The sequence below is a fragment of the Amblyomma mixtum genome, chromosome 3, assembly GCF_055824585.1.
Source record: "Amblyomma mixtum isolate Tamu chromosome 3, ASM5582458v1, whole genome shotgun sequence".
In the NCBI taxonomy this organism is placed as follows: Eukaryota; Metazoa; Arthropoda; class Arachnida; order Ixodida; family Ixodidae; genus Amblyomma; species Amblyomma mixtum.
The window spans coordinates 230,345,129-230,361,896 of NC_143014.1; positions in this window are offsets into that span (position 1 = coordinate 230,345,129).

Sequence of the window (16,768 nt, forward strand, 5' to 3'; positions counted from 1 at the left end):
TACTTCGGCCACAAAGGGCTTAAACTCTGGCAGCCTGTGCGCGTCAACAGTAAGAACTTAAAATTTTCCTGAAAATCGTAGCGACTGCTGACAGTTCCGCTGACTTCGCGTCCCATCCTTCTCACTGGTGTGAAAATGCAGAACCTCACACCGAGCCCCATGCACAGATGAACGCACACTCGACAATGGCAACGAGGTGTATTATACAGTGTGGTTGAAGGCGCGGACCGCGTTCGTGTGTGCATAAAAATTTTTATTGATGCGTAAGACACCGGTTGCGGTTGGGAAAGAGGGGTGTTACTGCGGATGGAGGGAGGAAAATGGTTTTATTAGGAAAAAGGTAGCGTTTGAACCGCGGCGTCTGCCTCCGTCCGGACTATGACCCTGGCTTGAGCGGCCTGTCGGAGCTGGAGAGCATGATTGCTTTCACGCCGCGAATTCAAAGACACGGTCCATTACTTGAGCAGACTTGACTCTGCGAACGCATCAGCGAACATTCAAGTATGCCATGCCGGGCTTTTTTTTTTCATAGACATTGCGAGACATCGTAAAGTTGCGCAGAAAGAACACACACAAAACAGGGTACGAGAAGGGCATAACACTGGCAAATGTTTTTTAATGAAATCTTTACAGCAGGCTTCCCCTCTGCCATAGTGGCATCGGTGGTTGAAGCAATGCTGCAAACGATGAAAGGCAAACCGCGGCAATGATTTGAAAGGAAGTGAAAGTGGCGGGGATGCTGTGTGTGCATGAGGCAGAAGCGGCAGCACAGGTAAGAGCCCAGTGCAGTGAGCCCTGTGCAGAGCGTCGAGTCCCTCCACCAGACAGGAGCACTGCCAGCCTGTTGGCAGAGGTGGTGGCGGAGGAGGCGAGCAGATCAACCGATGTAGCGTTTCAAGTTGAATCGCCACCTCGCGTGTGGCTATTCGTCGCAGAGCCCACAGCGTCTGGCTCGCAAACCATTGAACCCATCCTGCATCAGACACGTTAGGCGATAACGTGTGCAGCAGCACCGTTGAAGATCAAACAACAAGTAATGTCCGTATATCTAACACAGATCCAGTAAAAACAGACATTAGCTCCATGCCGAAAAAATACGTGCAGTGCCTTTTTCTTTCACTGCGAGGAAAACCCCGCTGAGCGAAGAGAGATATAAGCGCAAAGATAAGAAAGAGGGAAGACTAAACAGAAAATAGTGCACATTTTTTTTTTATCAAGCTAGCCGTTGGACTCTCCTATCCGTGAACGCTTTCTGGTAGAAGTAAGCAGATGTCAAGGGCCGTGTGGTCCTGAGCGCGGCAGAAACAATACTTCCAGGTTTAAAACGCTGGCAAGGAGAATGTGGACATTCTATCCTTACCGAAAACCTCTTTCTTTTAAATTGAGCACGACTAAGCGAAAATTGGCATTGCGCTACTAAGCGAAATTCAATTTAGAAATAACCATTCATTATCAACGATTTTATTTAAACAACTTAATTTTTTCTCTGAAATGGTTACCAAGTCTCCACGGGGGCTCAGTGTTCATGGTGCTCGGCTGCCGACCCCAAGGACGTTGGTTCTATCCCGGCCAGCAAAATGCGAAATGGAGGCGAAATGGTGGCAGCCCCTCTGCTGCGCGATATCAGTGCATGTTGAAGAACCAAAGGTGGTCGATATCCGGAGCCCTTCAATCGGCGTCCCTCATAACCTGAGTCACTTTGGGACTTCAGGCCCCTTAAATCAAACCGTAAACCAATCTTAAATGGTTATCAAACGCTTTGCGCAACCCGTTCTCGTTGATCACACATCGATTCTTTGTTGTTCACAGATCGGTTATCAGTAACACTTTTGGCGGCTTAAGGGCTATATAGGATACGCGTTCTGATCCCGAAGAGAACATTCTAACTGACAACGGAACATTACTAATCTAGAAAAGTCTAAAAAATGAAATAATTGGCCGATTTCGCGACTAAAATGTGCTAATGAACATCGAATTTTGGGCAACGATCCCAGAGCCTAGCCTGCACCTCATTCGCTTCAAAATTGGTAGCAACGCGTCCTGGTCAGCAGGTGCGAAGATTGTTAAATCCAAAATCCTCGCCCATAAACACCTTTTTTGATGCCGGAAAAACATAGGAATTGCCAGAAATGGCCAAAGAATAAGTTTTTTTTCTGACAACAATACTCGCATACAGTTCTCCTCAGTGCCTTTTTAAAGAAGCACAGCAAGCCTAAATTAATCCAGGGCACTAGACCATGGCTTCTATAACTCATGGGCAGCTTTGAGACGTTAAACACTCATACCACACCATACCATACAATACCTTTCAGTACCACACACCACCATATCATAGGAGCTTTTTCACGTCCATATAATCATTAGAACAACTTATCTCTGCTCCTAACGTTACCTGCTCTGTTTAGGAGAGAATAATGGGCAATATCAAGCTTTCTATACTTCTTAGAACGTCAAAGCGGTCGGCATTGAGCGACTTTTTGTCCTACGCCCTCATTGGTATTCTACTGTCAGTCTGCTCCACCACTTCGCCATCTGAATTTTTGTTGACGTGGGCAGCTCTCTACGGTTGACATTGATTCACACGTCGACATGTCCTACTTCTCTCAGTTAGATACAGGGCCTGCTGCAGCCATAACACTAGTTCTTGAAGAAAACATTTCTGACGGCTCAATCGGGCACTTATCGCGATGAAGGGCCACCACATCTTGCGTCACATAAGGCCGGGCACATATTAAAGATGCTTTAGCAGAAGCGGCGCTCATTCCCTTCGTACACTGCATGGGAAAGGACCAGAAGGCTCAGCCACGGGTGCTCACAGTTGCCTGCGACACGTTTTCTGCCGCGCAAACTGCAGAAAACTGCACAGCGCATACTTATGAAAAAGCGCCCTATTCAAAACCTAGTTCCCCAACAACTTCAGCCCACATTCGGGCCCGCTGAGCGGAAACTTCGAAACCTCATTCTAAAGCCTAGGCCCGAAAGGTCATACATACAGTCCTCCCGAAGTGAATCTGCCGTGCAATGTTTTGTTGCCTGTACGGGCTTTTTGATCACAAATAGAGAGTCAAAACGAGCGCTTCAAACTAAGATGTTAGAAAGCAACGTGGTACATGCGCTGGCGGCGTTCCTCTGCGCTTGCCAAAGCCTCACGCATTACCGTAGCGCATCGCTTTTGAACATGATACCCAAAATTCCTTGAACTGCAGTGACGAGAGTAATCACATTTTCGAAATTCTATAAAACGTGTATGACAATTGTTAAAGGCCGGCTGCAAATCTCTTACTGCAACCAGGCGATTAACTGTAATAGTTAAAATGTTAACAAACACAGATTAGTTAACATGATGTAAGCAGTTAAGCCCTCTTAACTTACTAGATAAGTGGTCTCACCGGTTTCCTGATATCTTCCGAGAAAGGTCGCTAAGCCATTCGCTAAGCTATGTCGCTAAACCATTCTTAAACCTTAAAAAGCCTGTCGTTAAGGTTAGAGGTGGCATTTCCTGAAACACCTCATATATGGCTCCCTCTCGACGCGTGTAGCTGGACACTGCGATTAACCTTCCCCGTCTGGCACTGAAAGGGGGATTCACATGACGGACTATTACCCTCGGACTAGGCGTCAGATGGCGAGACACTTCCGCTCTTTGAGGTCGCCGCCTGGCCCGCGAAATGGAGAAAGGCCGTGCGCATGTATAATCCGCTAATCCCCACCTTTCCGTTTTTCACCTCTGCAAGTGCCGTCAAGCGTGTTAGGCATGAGCACAGTACTTCGCCATCCTACGTTCACCTACAGCACTGGCCAAACTTGACCCCCACAAAGCAGAATTAGGAAGTCATATGGCCCAAGCCAAGTGAATACACACAAATGCACCTCGCCCAAAAGCACCCCATGAACCTCACCATCTTCCGCCTTTACACGAGATGTGAGGAACTGAGGCACTTCATACTAAATCACCAGGGAATCCGCCACCCCTGACAAACACACCCAGGAGAACGCCACACCTAACAAGGTTGGCCAAAGGAAGCTTTATAGCTTTCCTTTGTAGCCTTATGGCAGCATTTTGGTCGATGCCAATTATACTCAATTACTCCTTATTTACCTAAGGGGGTTGTGAGACTGCTCTGCTTAGCTGTAATCTTAAGGACCAACCACCGTTGATCGCCACGTCCGGCCGCGCAACTGCCTCAGCGGTCCTATAAGGCACTCCTCACAATCCCCCTACCCATCTTCCCCTCCAAAGGCGTGCAGTCCGGCCTTGGTTCAACCAACCAGATGCACAACTGGTGGATATATAAATTAATCCATCCATCCATCAATCAATCAACCAATTCCTCCCGCGACCAAGTAGCCACGCTATGCTAAGCCGCTTGTTCCACACTGTCAACAACTGGCGTGCGCGGTATTAGGACAGGGCTGAGCACTTCGACAAAAAAATTGGTTTTGAAGAAAGCAGAGGCGCCAAAATAAATGTCACACTTCTTGGTGGACGACGCAAGCACGCTATAAAGAAAGGGATGAAGGAAACAGCGAAAAAATGAAGAGAGAAAAGGGCACAGCAGTAATAATTTAGGCCCCCTGGCATTCTTGAACGTGCACTGACAACGCACAGCACAGGGGCGTCGTTAGCATATCGCCTCAGTCAAAACGCGGATGATGTGTGCGTGGTATGATACTGTGTCGTCGGGTATAAACACACCTCAGATGTCTGGCGCATGCGGTTTAAGCAGTTGAAAGGAAAGGTACGATAGCACCCTTAGAACGGCTATACACCTGGACCAAGGAAAGCCTAAAAAATGAGAAATTGGAATAAAAGCAATGTTAATCGTAGCTCTTCGCAAAAATGTCGCGCTAACTGCCTAAGAACGTCAACTCTCATTTCTACTCCATTAAATTTTAGCCCAAAAAAGCCTTGTTGTCTTTTTCTCGAGCAGGTAGCGAAAAACGAGAACCTTTGCAGGATACATTTTATTAACTTTTGAAAACTATCACTAGTACATCGCAAACAAGTTTACTATTGCGACTGAGAATACTTCGTGACTCCGCAAAACTCACCGGAGAACTCTTCTTTGTCGAAGCCCTGAGTTGGTAGCTGGGAGGACGTCCCACGGCTCTGCCAAGCTGAGCGGCGTCCCTTGAATGCAGCTTCCGTTGCCACCGTGTTCTTGCGCAGTGAAGGTGGCCGTCCCCACCTCCCTGTTCTCCGGGTTCGCTGTCGCAGACCAGGACAGGGACGACGTGGCCCTCGTCGAGTTGGACGCCTTTTGGACGCCAACATGACCGCTGCGCGCAGGTCGCCCTCTCCCCGCAGTAGCCGCTGCAGCAGCCCGATCCTCGCTCAAGGGTGCCATCCGGACGCGTTGAAGTCCGCAGCCGAGGCAGTGCAGCCGACGTCCCGAGCGAAGGAGGGTCGGGAGGGACGCCCTTGGAAGTCATAGAGTGCATGGCCTCGCCTGGCAAAAAAAGTAATGCTCTACGTGGCGCAAAGTTTCGAACATGGAATGGTGCTGGGAGCAGGCAGAACGCGTGCGCGCGAGCGATTCTAAGTTCTATTCTGCCTGTTCTTTTTTGTAGCCGTTTTGCAAATAACAGTTCTAGCAGAATGTCTGCGCTAGTACGTGTGATCATGTATATAACAGACGCATCTATTGTGCAGAAAATGTCTTAGAACAGGACAAGAGATTTTAAGAGCAGCCGTAAAAACAAAGAGAACTTTGCCTCAAGGTACTAGCCTGTACTTAATGATTCGACGTCAAGACAATGGTTTTTAGAGCTTATATGCGCAGGAATTTCACGGCGTATTTTTATTTTTTTTGAAAGCAACTTAATGTTTTGATTCATGAGCCCAGAAAAAATAGAGCATTGGCGCCCGTAGAACTGTTCACAATGGAACAATTCAAAAGACCAACAGTATCACAGAGTACCACAAAATTTCAACTATACATCATCTTGTTGTGAATGAAAGAAACGCGAGAAAAAAATGGCACGGAGGTTAATGCGACTTTCTTCTGGTTTTCTTCGCTGCACTGGAGACAGAAGTACAAAACCGGTGCCACGTATTGATAGTACCATAGAAAAACGCTTCTCGAACCCAGTTGCTACAAACCTAACGGTCGAGCGGAATGGGGTCGCTGTATCCGAAGTTTGTATTAAGTATACTTTTCATACTTGAGCTAAAAATGCAAGTTCTCACAATAGTGGCGCTTACTTCGTTAGGTAGAACGTTATGCGCATCTGATTCTTCAAAGCAGGTCGGTGCATTCCAAGCTCACAGTGAAAAACGCATAAGTCTATCACACTTACGAGGAACCTGGCGGTCGTGTGTAATGCATGCCCGAAGTTCGTATTAAGTGGCATTTTCATATAACAACCACAAATGCAATTTCACACAATACCAGCGCTCATCTGTCTAGATAGAGCGTTATGCGAGTCTTATCCTTTAAAGCAGAGCAGCGCCCCCCAAGTTCCCACCGTGGTCATGTGCTCGTCGATAGCCCTGCTGCCAAAAAGCCGCCTTAGGAACGCCAGAGAACTAATCTGGTTTAAAATGTCCACGTTAGCTGGTGACACGTCGCCCTCTTCCTGAACGGCTTGAGCAGGGTTCCAGCAGCTGGCAAATCCTAGTACTTCATATACAATAGATAGGTCAGCACATGGCTCTTTGTTGTCGGCGTCTTCATGCGTGCCAACGAAGTGATCGAAGGCGACAAAAGGTCCTGCCAGCTGTGCAGCATGTAGGATTTCGTCAGGATCATATATAGCTCCTGGGGTCATTCAGCGTCGAAGCTACCAACGCACGTGTGCGCTGAGCATAAAAACTGCTAACCTACGTGCTTGCGTGAACGTGGTATAAGCGCAGAAGGCGAAGAGTTGCATGGGTAGGCGATGTATGCCACATGACCACCCGGGACAGCACGACATTAGTATAACACCTCACTGGTACTCCAAATTTTCAAATCGCTTGCAATAATTGATTATCGACCGTGAGCATAAGTTTCGTTTTCAAAGCTACCCTCCCCCCCCCCCCCTTCCCCATGGATCTCCTTCAGTTTAGACCCTTGACACATCCAGCATATAAGCCCCCACTGCTTGACCTTGTCAGCACAAGCTTAGCCACCGATTACCCACTTTCGACACACCTTTTGTGGCTTTTCTGAGCTGCCATGTTCTTTCATAGACGGTTTCACGGAGGCTCGGAGTGGCTGTTCTGTCTCCACGTTCGGACAAACGAGAATGTTCGACTGCGAGGGCACATTAAGGTGCCTCATCGTTGATTATAACCGAGCAGTGCGACCATAGTTGTTCGTTGTTTGTAAGATTCAGTGCCATTGCCTTATACATATTTTGACAATAGTACCGCCCTCGTTTGTAATACGCGAGCTTCCAATATAACTGTGGCCGTTTCCGCATCCAAGAAATTTCGGTTTTCGAAACAGTGGTGTGTATTTGCAATCCCGACTATGAACGACAAGATGCCCGTTATCCCGTCCTTGACCAAATTGAACTGCTCCCTAGCTCCGTCATTAAAACAACGCCATGTTTGCCCAATCCACATTCAGCTGCAGGTAAGTCAAATACTCTAAACTACATTAGTTGTGCACCCTGTGAAACAGCGTTGCTGCCTGATAGTGCAGATCGGCTTTTTCGTTTTTACCATCATCGGAGAAATCTTTTATAGCTTGCTCGGAGCGGAGAAGAGCGCATTTACGTCGCTTCTGCTCGCTGTTTTCTATAGGTTGTAGGATACATTCTGAACGGAGTCACTTGTGTTTACTTCCTCTGCTCATGCGGTTCTTGTTTTTTAGTGTCCTTTTTCTTTGCACCAGCTTCTCTGCGACCGCTGGTAAGGCATCTTCAGGGATGCCTGATATGCATGGACGCTCAGTTTAGAGTTCAACGCTTTCTTGCATTTGGTTTTTCGCATTTTTTCAAACAGCTTATTGCAATCCCTCTGTTGATTAGCTTCGAATGAGCCCTTCTGTAAGAGGAAAGTGCCTTTCCCGATCTGCAATTCTTCGATCTGGGGTGGCCTTCCAAAAAAAGAACTTTTCAGGTCAAGAAATTGCATGCTGTTAATGCATTGAAGTTCAAAGGTAAGTACAGTTGCCGTCAAAAGTATACAGCCCAAGGGGATGCTCTTAAACTGTTTAGCTCGGCTCCCTAGCACCCCTAGCAGTCCAAAGCTTGGCAGGATTGAGGACTCGAAGCCATTTATGGTTCGAGACATTACTGCCGTTTAGATGCATAAGTGGGAACGCTAGAGGCCCCGTAAGCAAACGATTTGGACTGTATACTTTTGACGGGGGCTGTCCATTTGTGCCTTTTCAAGCATCTTTGAGAGATAAAGGTTTTTTTTTTTTTCAGTGAAGTATCAGTCGGAAGTTCAGCGTTGGTCCTGTCGTGCTCAATTACAAAACTCTTCTATAATGTACGGTACCTATCGCGTTTTGAATTTTTATAGACGCGTAATCTGCATTCCGAAACATCTTTGGATTAATAATGACAGTTTGTGTATGAAAAATTGCGACAGTCGTATTTTGGACACAACTTATAACGCTCTATGTTATCCTCTCAACTCCTGCTTGATTTCTAGTCACTTCACTGACAGTGCTATTGAATATTTGTGTGGAAAAATCTGTCTTCATTCTACTCTTCCTTCTTTCCTCTTATGTCATCACTTATTATTGTTCCTTTCTGCGCGCCAATCCTGAAGCTTACAATATTCATACACAATCAGTGGATAGCTCGTTATTACCTGCCTTGACCTCCAATAGCTTTTCTATCCAGTCCACCAGCTATGAGCTTTTGTGGCACAGAAAAGATTTTTCTGCCATCTGTCACTCGCTATCATGCTCTCAAAGCCCAACGTTCTATGGATTGTGTTCTGTTCAGGATGAAGCAGTATGACAAGGCTATTGGGTCGCTGATCAAGAAAAGAAATGAATATCACATTTCGGGTCCCCTACAGGACCATTCTTCACACGAAGACTCCCCGGAAAAAGGTGCCTCTTATATAGCCGTCAGGATTCTTAGGAGCATTTTACCACAGATATTATGAACAGTTCCTTGATTCCTGTTCAACCCGTCGGGCGTGGTCTGGATGTGTAAGGACTCTAGACGTAGTCTTTTCAAAGTGTTTCTTTCTGTTGCCACGACTGACGCCTCATTCCGGAATGCGCGAGCTCCGTCTGGACATCTCGTAAACGCATTCTTTAATGCACTGTTCTTGACGTCACGCTGATGGGCTGTGATGCATCGTTGGGAGTTCCCGGTTTCCTGAATACAGACGGAGAGCCAGTCGTTGCTTGGGAATCGATAAACCACACCAGGGTACTTGGAACGTGGCAAAGGATCCTTTGCATTGACAAGTCCGACTAAATCCTTGCCTGTGGACGGACTCCGGGCAAATTCAAAGGCCTTCACTGACTTCATACACATAATGAATCGCAGCACGCTTCATAGTTTTCTCTTTTGGCGCCCGTGCTTCCAACTTGTGTTCAATTTTTTCATATCAATTTGGTGACAACATTTCTGGGGTAGCCGCTTCGCTCGTTCCTAGCAGAGGCTTGCCGGTCGCCGCAGACATTTCTTCCAAGGTTTACTGGTGACGCGACAACTCACCGCTTGTGAGCCATTGGGTGAGCCGATTCAAAATCCTGCCGTGATCTCTAGTGCAAGACCCTGATGCATAAGCTATGCGCATAACGTCATTTAAGTATGATTTTAATTTCATCAGTGAGCCATTATTCGCTTTCATATAATACTATCCTGCTCTCTTCCTGAGCTGAGCATGATAGCTTCACGTAGATGTGGTCGCTTCGTTTACAGCTGCTCGCACATTCGTGAAGAAGCAACAATCTCTCCATAAGTGCCTAACACTGCCCTGTCTTCAAAGAGGTCCAGATAACAGTAAAGGACACCGCAAATGCCTTGAACTCCGTCAGCAGTGCACTCCTCGTGTTATCTCTCCTACATCTCCTACTACCATGATCCTCCTACCATGATCACTGAAGTGTATGGGGTTTAAAATGGGGGAGATAAATCCGTTCTCCCCGATTAAGCGCCGCTGACTCAGTTCAAAACCGCGCGGACCCCACCCCGTGGTCGCGTACGCTACCGAGCGCACGCCGACCACGGCGGGCCTTGCTCTACGGGAACAAAGGAACGACACACTGGCTGACACAAACAAGGCATTTATTGCTGCAACAACAATAACGCCAGCTAGCAACAAAATACACTGAGGAATCTAGCATGTCCGACTCACCAGCACGGCTACGAGCGAACGTTCGCCCACTCTAGGGCAAAGGAAATATCTCCGAGGCCGGACGGGACGAGCTGAGGGGAAGACGTTTCCACACGAGGACGCCCGCGGCGAAGAGCGGAGCTTTGCCCGTGAACGTCCAACACGCTTCCCTGTCCCAGGTAGAAGAGAGCTAGCCTTCCCCCGCGCGCGAGCGGCAAAACACGCCATCCGTGGCGCTGCTGTCGCTGCGACGCGAGCGCCCTCCCGTTAGCTAGAGTAACCAAACTAAAGGGAGTGTTTTGCGGAGGAGCTAACTACAGTAGGGGGTGCAATGCGGGAAAGTGAACGCAGGGGAAGAAGGCGTCCCCACAAGTGTTCAATGTGCACAGGGGAGCAGCGTTCTAAGGTTGACTGACACAAGCCGTGCTAAAGTTAAATAACACGAGCAATTGAAGGGCGACTGCGTACCTCTCGCAAATCAACGACCTAATGGAACACCTTAACAAACCACTGCAGACATCAAGCTTGCCATGTAGCCACGCGTGTGTATGGCACGCTAGCCCGGTAAACACCACCAGCCAAAATTTCGCTAGCATAAATTGAAACAGCAGTGGTCATCGGCTTCACCTGTTGCTCCTCAATGTTGTCGGGCGTAAGATATGACGGAAAAGCTCTCAGCAGAGCAAGCGATTGTGAACAGCGTATCCGCTTCTGTTTAGATGCTTCTTGGTGTTGCCGCCAAGCATGAGCGCCACAGGTCTCTAACCTGGCTCTATAAAAACACGACCACTTCCTCTCCTGTATGAACAGCAGCCGCTCCAGAGCAGTCTGACCTAAGCTGGCGTGGCATACACCACTGATGCTCTCCACAGTACAGGTGCTGTCGGAAGTTAATTGGTCACGCGACAACATGGCAAACCCTTTCGCGGCACTTTCTAAATCCGCCTCGCATAACTGATTAGCTCAGTAGCCAGCAAGCTGCACGCGCCATCAGCAGACGCTTATTTTTTGCGTCGGGCGATGTGTTTGAAGAGCGGTTCGCCCCGACAAAAGCGAGACGGCTGCTTGTCCTCGCGGCCTTCGCCAATCAACACACGCCGCTATCAAAGGCCTGTGTTGAGTGTTCAGCGTAGTCAGGCTGCTGCCATGAGCTGCATGTCGCGGGGCGCTGTTTTATATCTTGTGTTCAACTCTAAAGGCGTCGTATTGCAGCCTCCGTGAGCAGAAACCGCGCTCAGGAACGGCATCCTTCATTTGATGGGGACATAAACAACGTGGGAACGCGCTATGAGCGTCTTTAATCTCTCTGTTTCAGCGTTTTGTTTATGAGATCAATTATTTTCTGAAATTTTTCGGCATGGCCAATTAAATTTTCTCAGAACACCAGCTCAAAAGAAAGTAGTTTTGAGAGAGCGGAAGCCCCTGTTTCTATTGTGGTTGCCATTTTGGCATCATAATGCACATTACACCACATAACTGTTGCATTCGAGAGCACTAAAATTGCAGAGTAGGTAAATTTATTTAGTATCATTTCTTGTAAGTGTTTTTGTCCATAAATTCGCTACTTTAGTTCAAAGTAACCTCTACCCTCCATTTCAAACAAACGTATTTTTCTCTCTCCGCCAGTAATAGTCTTTACTCCGAGATTATTAAGTCGGTGAGCTAGCCCCCCTGTGGCAACTACCAAGCGGTGTCATATCGTAAAACGGTCTGTTCATTACAGGAGATATAACACTCTCATAGCTCACACAAAAACAGCGCAAACTACACAAAGGACGCAGAAAGGGGAGACGACACACAGGCGCCTGTGTCTCGTTGCCCCTTTCTGCGTCCTTTGTGTAGTTTGCGCTGTTTTCGTGTGATGGAAAACCAACTAGTTCGTGATGTGTTCTTCAATCTCATAGCTCCTTCTCGCGTTCTTTGTGCAACCATCGAATGAAGGATTCCCTTCCTGAGCGCGGTTTTTGAGCGGGGAGAAGCCGAAACGGAGCCTTACGACTTGAGATAATGAAATAAAAAGCGCGCGGTGAAAAACAGTTACTCATGGCAGTCATATGACTCAACCAAACAATAGCAGACCGTTGAAGCAGTGTGGGCTCATTGGCGGAGGTCGCAGGCGCCAACTGCCGACTTGCTTCAAATGGCACGAACCGCTCCTCAAACGCTTCGCAGCTAGCGCCAAGAAAATCCCTGAAGCTGTAATTTTGAAGCAACAAGCATCTCAGCCACCGAAAGAGATCGCCGGAGGCACAAGATAAGGATCTGCTGATAGCGCGCGCCGCTTCATGGTGGCGCACTTAATCAATTACACAAGCCGGCGTTATAAAGGGCTGCAACATGGTTTGCCACACTGTCGCGCCTTCCACTTACCGCTGCAAGAACCTTTACATAAATGCCAAGCACAAGATCCGGGACATCATTCTGCCCTGCGCCGCCTCCGCCTACAACATAGCGCTGTAGGAAGCGACATAGATGATGCCTGTTACGCTCAATACCTGGAGCAGACAAGAGGCATTCCGGTCTACCTGAAGCGAGCGGCTTCCCCCAAAAAAAACGCTGTTGAAATGCCACTTGACCTCAACGCGGCGAGCACCATGTGATGAATGATAGGCCGTCTTTAAAATGAACGTTTCTCCCTGTTTCCAGCTTCTCAGCAAGAGAAGCGGTGGCGAAACGCCTCCGCGTAAGCGGCGCTTCAGCGGCGGGTACGGGCAGGAGGGTCACCTCACGAACTGCGGTGCGCTGATGTCAACGGCCCACGGAGCGTCTATAAATTAGGAAGCGGTGGTGGAGAATGAGAAAGAGATGTGGTGGTCGCGCTGCGCGTTAAGCCTAGCCCTGTCGCTCTTGGGAGAGGGCACAAGTCCTCTACATGCTGTTCTTGTAGCGATGCCTACATTACGCGAAGTTTTCGCCTCTTCGCCGTCGCTGCACTTTGAGCCGTGGCCGCATTGTAACGTCACTTAACGGCCCTCGATTCTCCGGCAACTCGGCTCGTCGCGGTCGCCGCGCGGCAACCGCTCCTGCCGCTGGCCTGGAAATTTTTAAAGTAACGACAACTTTTGCAGAGCGCCGCCTCTCCGTCTCCTGCGCCCGTCGCTTCTTCCCATTGGTCGATGGTTTCGCGCTCAAAAGTCCTTCAACCTCGCGCTTTTCGAGGCCGCAGACGCCATATTGTCCGCTCCAACCGCGCACCGTAGGTTCGGCAGGCGTCGTTGCGGACACTGCGCTTTTGCTCGCTGTGAAGAACAGCGGCTTTTGTTTTGCTCGGAACGTGTGTCAGACACATAACTTCAAGCCGTCTATCTGTGCGGCATGACGAGGTGCTGCGCCTTAGGGTGCAAGAACCGTTATTTCGGCGGAAAGCGGTTCTTCGCGGTCCCATCGTCGAAAACCGACGCGGGCCGGAAGAAAGGCTTGGTTGCACAGAATTGGCCGGGCGAATTTTAACGCAACGCCATCGACTAGACTTTGCGAGGTCAGTAACGTGTTTTCAATAGCTGCTGAGTTTTCCTTTTTTTTTTCAAGCTCCGCCGTGCAGTGGTTTGTTCGCGATCGAGCGTATGGCCGCAGTAAGCTCGACATAAGGGCGCTTGCGTTGAGCGCATAGTGATTGCACGCACGCAAACGTGTAAGTGACGCGAGGCACACGTCGAACTGTAGAGTGACATTCCTTAAATTTGAGCGCATGCCGCAGTTAGACATACATGCGTACTATAAGCGCAGATCAAACTGCGCTCTGACATGGTGAAGCACACGCGTTACATTCTGCTGTCGCGCGCGTGCGTTCGTGTATAATACACACACACACACACACACACACACACACACACACACACACACACACACACACACACACACACACACACACACACACACATATATATATATATAAGCAAACAAGGAAGGGGAATGAGGGGCTCGTTGTAAATATGACAGAAGCCATTCGGAGGTCGTTGGTTCGATTCCCACCGGCGGCATGTGGTTGTTTTTTCTTCTGCTTTTCTAATCAATTAGCTTTAAGCGATGACATATCCAGTAATATTCTAAATTGATCAACACCACAAAATAAATAATTTAAAAAAATCCCCTGTGCCCCTTAGTTTCTGTGGCCGTTGGCTTCTGTCATATTTATATATATATATATATATATATATATATATATATATATATATATATATATATATATATGCATCGTCAAGGCACCGTAAGCACAGTTGGTGAAAACACCAGATAGTGCGCGCTGGCTTGCGTTTACTCTCGCAATATGACCAGTAGCTGTGGTATGCGTGATAGTGCCCATCATAAGAGGCTCGCTTGTTTCCTGTCACATACTTTGTAACATAACTTCCGCGTTCTTGCTTCCCCTTGACGCCTAACTAGTTAGGAGGAGACTACGAATGTGAGCAAATCTGTGATAACCTCTTTTATTAATGCTAAAACGTTTTTTTTTGTTAACCATACCTACAATGAGGCTTCCATTATCTGCATTTTTAAAAGTTTTGTAGCCTCTTTTTTTTTAATGGGATCCGTATAACAAATGTTTTGGCTTCACCGACGTGCATTTAGTACTCGGGCTGTTTCCGAGCCTGAGCCGGGCATGTCTACCTCGCGGGCCGGGCCGGGTTCGGACATATATCGAAAAAATCGAGCCGGGCTGGGGCGGGTAACGAAAAAGGTTTACGGGCTCGGGAAGCGTGAATAATTAAGGGCCGTGAATTGCTCTAGTAGCGACTATACGAATAAGGAAGATTATCGGACAGATGTGTTAAAAACGAGGTAGGTTTTGCTTCTCACTAAATGACTGATGCCGATGAAACATTTACGTAGAACTTTATTATGCCATTGGAGGCAGGCGAAGGATATTTGCGAGGTAGGTTTTCTCCTTACTAAAAACTATTCCAAATAAAATTTTAATGCGGGAGTCTTTATCGTTACAGTTCAAGCACGCGAGAGAACATTAGGGGAGCCACAGATAAGTACTCACGTAGCGTGGCCTTAATACCGTATTTCTAGCACTCCCTCAAGCGTCTTACCTGGTCTGCGATACACTGTAGCAGACCAAAACCAAAAGCCACTAGAAGAGCGGATGAAATACCGGCATTTAGAATGCCTTCACTTGCAGGTGTCTTTTCGAATGTAAAACCTGTGCATCCGTTGTAGCACGTCCAGCGTTCCAGCGGGGGCGGTCGTTCTGTTTGCATACTCCTCTTCACCAAAACAGATCACCGCAAATTCATTCTACGGTCTCGTGATTCACTGTCACGTTCAATGCACGCCCCACTCTCGATATCAAACTTGGCACGCCGCATTACGCCCGGCGCACCCGGACACGGTGCGCGTGCGGCTCTACCAAAACAATCCATCTATGCGAGCTCATTTTTGCCTTTAGACGATTCAGCGAAGCATGCAAATGTTTCTCCAAAGTCACCGATGTATTTATGCAGCGGAACGCACGGTTAATGCGGAGACATAGAGAAGAACTCGGCAAGTACGGGAATCCATCGCAACCAATTGAAAAGGGCGTTAGTTCCTTCGGAGCGGGCTAGAGGTCGCCACCGCAGTCACATGAAATCACAAAGAAAACAAAAGTCGTTCGTCCGGCGCGCGGGGCAGGAGGAGAGAACAGGGAGGGCGTCTTGTCGCTACTTTAGTTTTTTTATGGGTTTCAGCCGCTCGGCGCTCGCTGCGCCCTCTGTATGACGTCACACCCCGCGCTCCGCAACTGCAATAACCGGGAGTATAGAAGGGGAGAGCGGCGACGTAGTTGAAGCCGCACTAAGGATAGTGAGAAGACGGCCAGGTTAAGCAGGCCAGGGATCGACGGAGAAATTAAGTGAAGAGGAGACAGCGCTCAGAAGAGACTCAAGAGGAGCGTGCCGAACGGTTGGCCAAGCGCCGTGAAAGCCATGCCGCTAGACGGGCTCGCTTAGCCTCTAACGATATATCTACAGCGCCGACATCTCATGGTGAATGCGTCTCGAGTTCTGCGTCTCTGAAGGGAGAGAAGCCTAAGCGCAGCCGATGGTCTGTAGCTATCGCTACTCGACTAGGTTTAGCCAGAGCTAAAGCACCGCCAATTTTTGTTGCTGTGCTATTCTCTGGCACTGGATGGCTTTTTGGGTCTCTCGCCGGATGCGTGTTTGGCGGCGGCGAGGACGGCAGAGGCAGCACCACTGTTAGACCGTTTGTGCTGATACTTCGACGACATGGGAACACAGTGTTTGGCGCCCAACAATGGTAGGGGCGATGACGGTGGCGACGGTATGGAGAGCGCTTCCGCGAATTAGATAGACTGGAGCAGTGTGCCCATGAACGTGCGGCTGACACCAAGACGCGGACCAGCGCAGAATGACTGGTGAGGGTGTCCATCGCGCACTTATTCGCGGTCATCGCACATGGTACGGACGGACATTGTTGCGGTCCCGTCGATGCGGCCTCAAGGCGTGACCCGTTTGGTGGACATTGTGTGCAAGTGTTATTTACTGGCACATAGCTTTTATCGATAAGGAAGGGGACGATGGGATA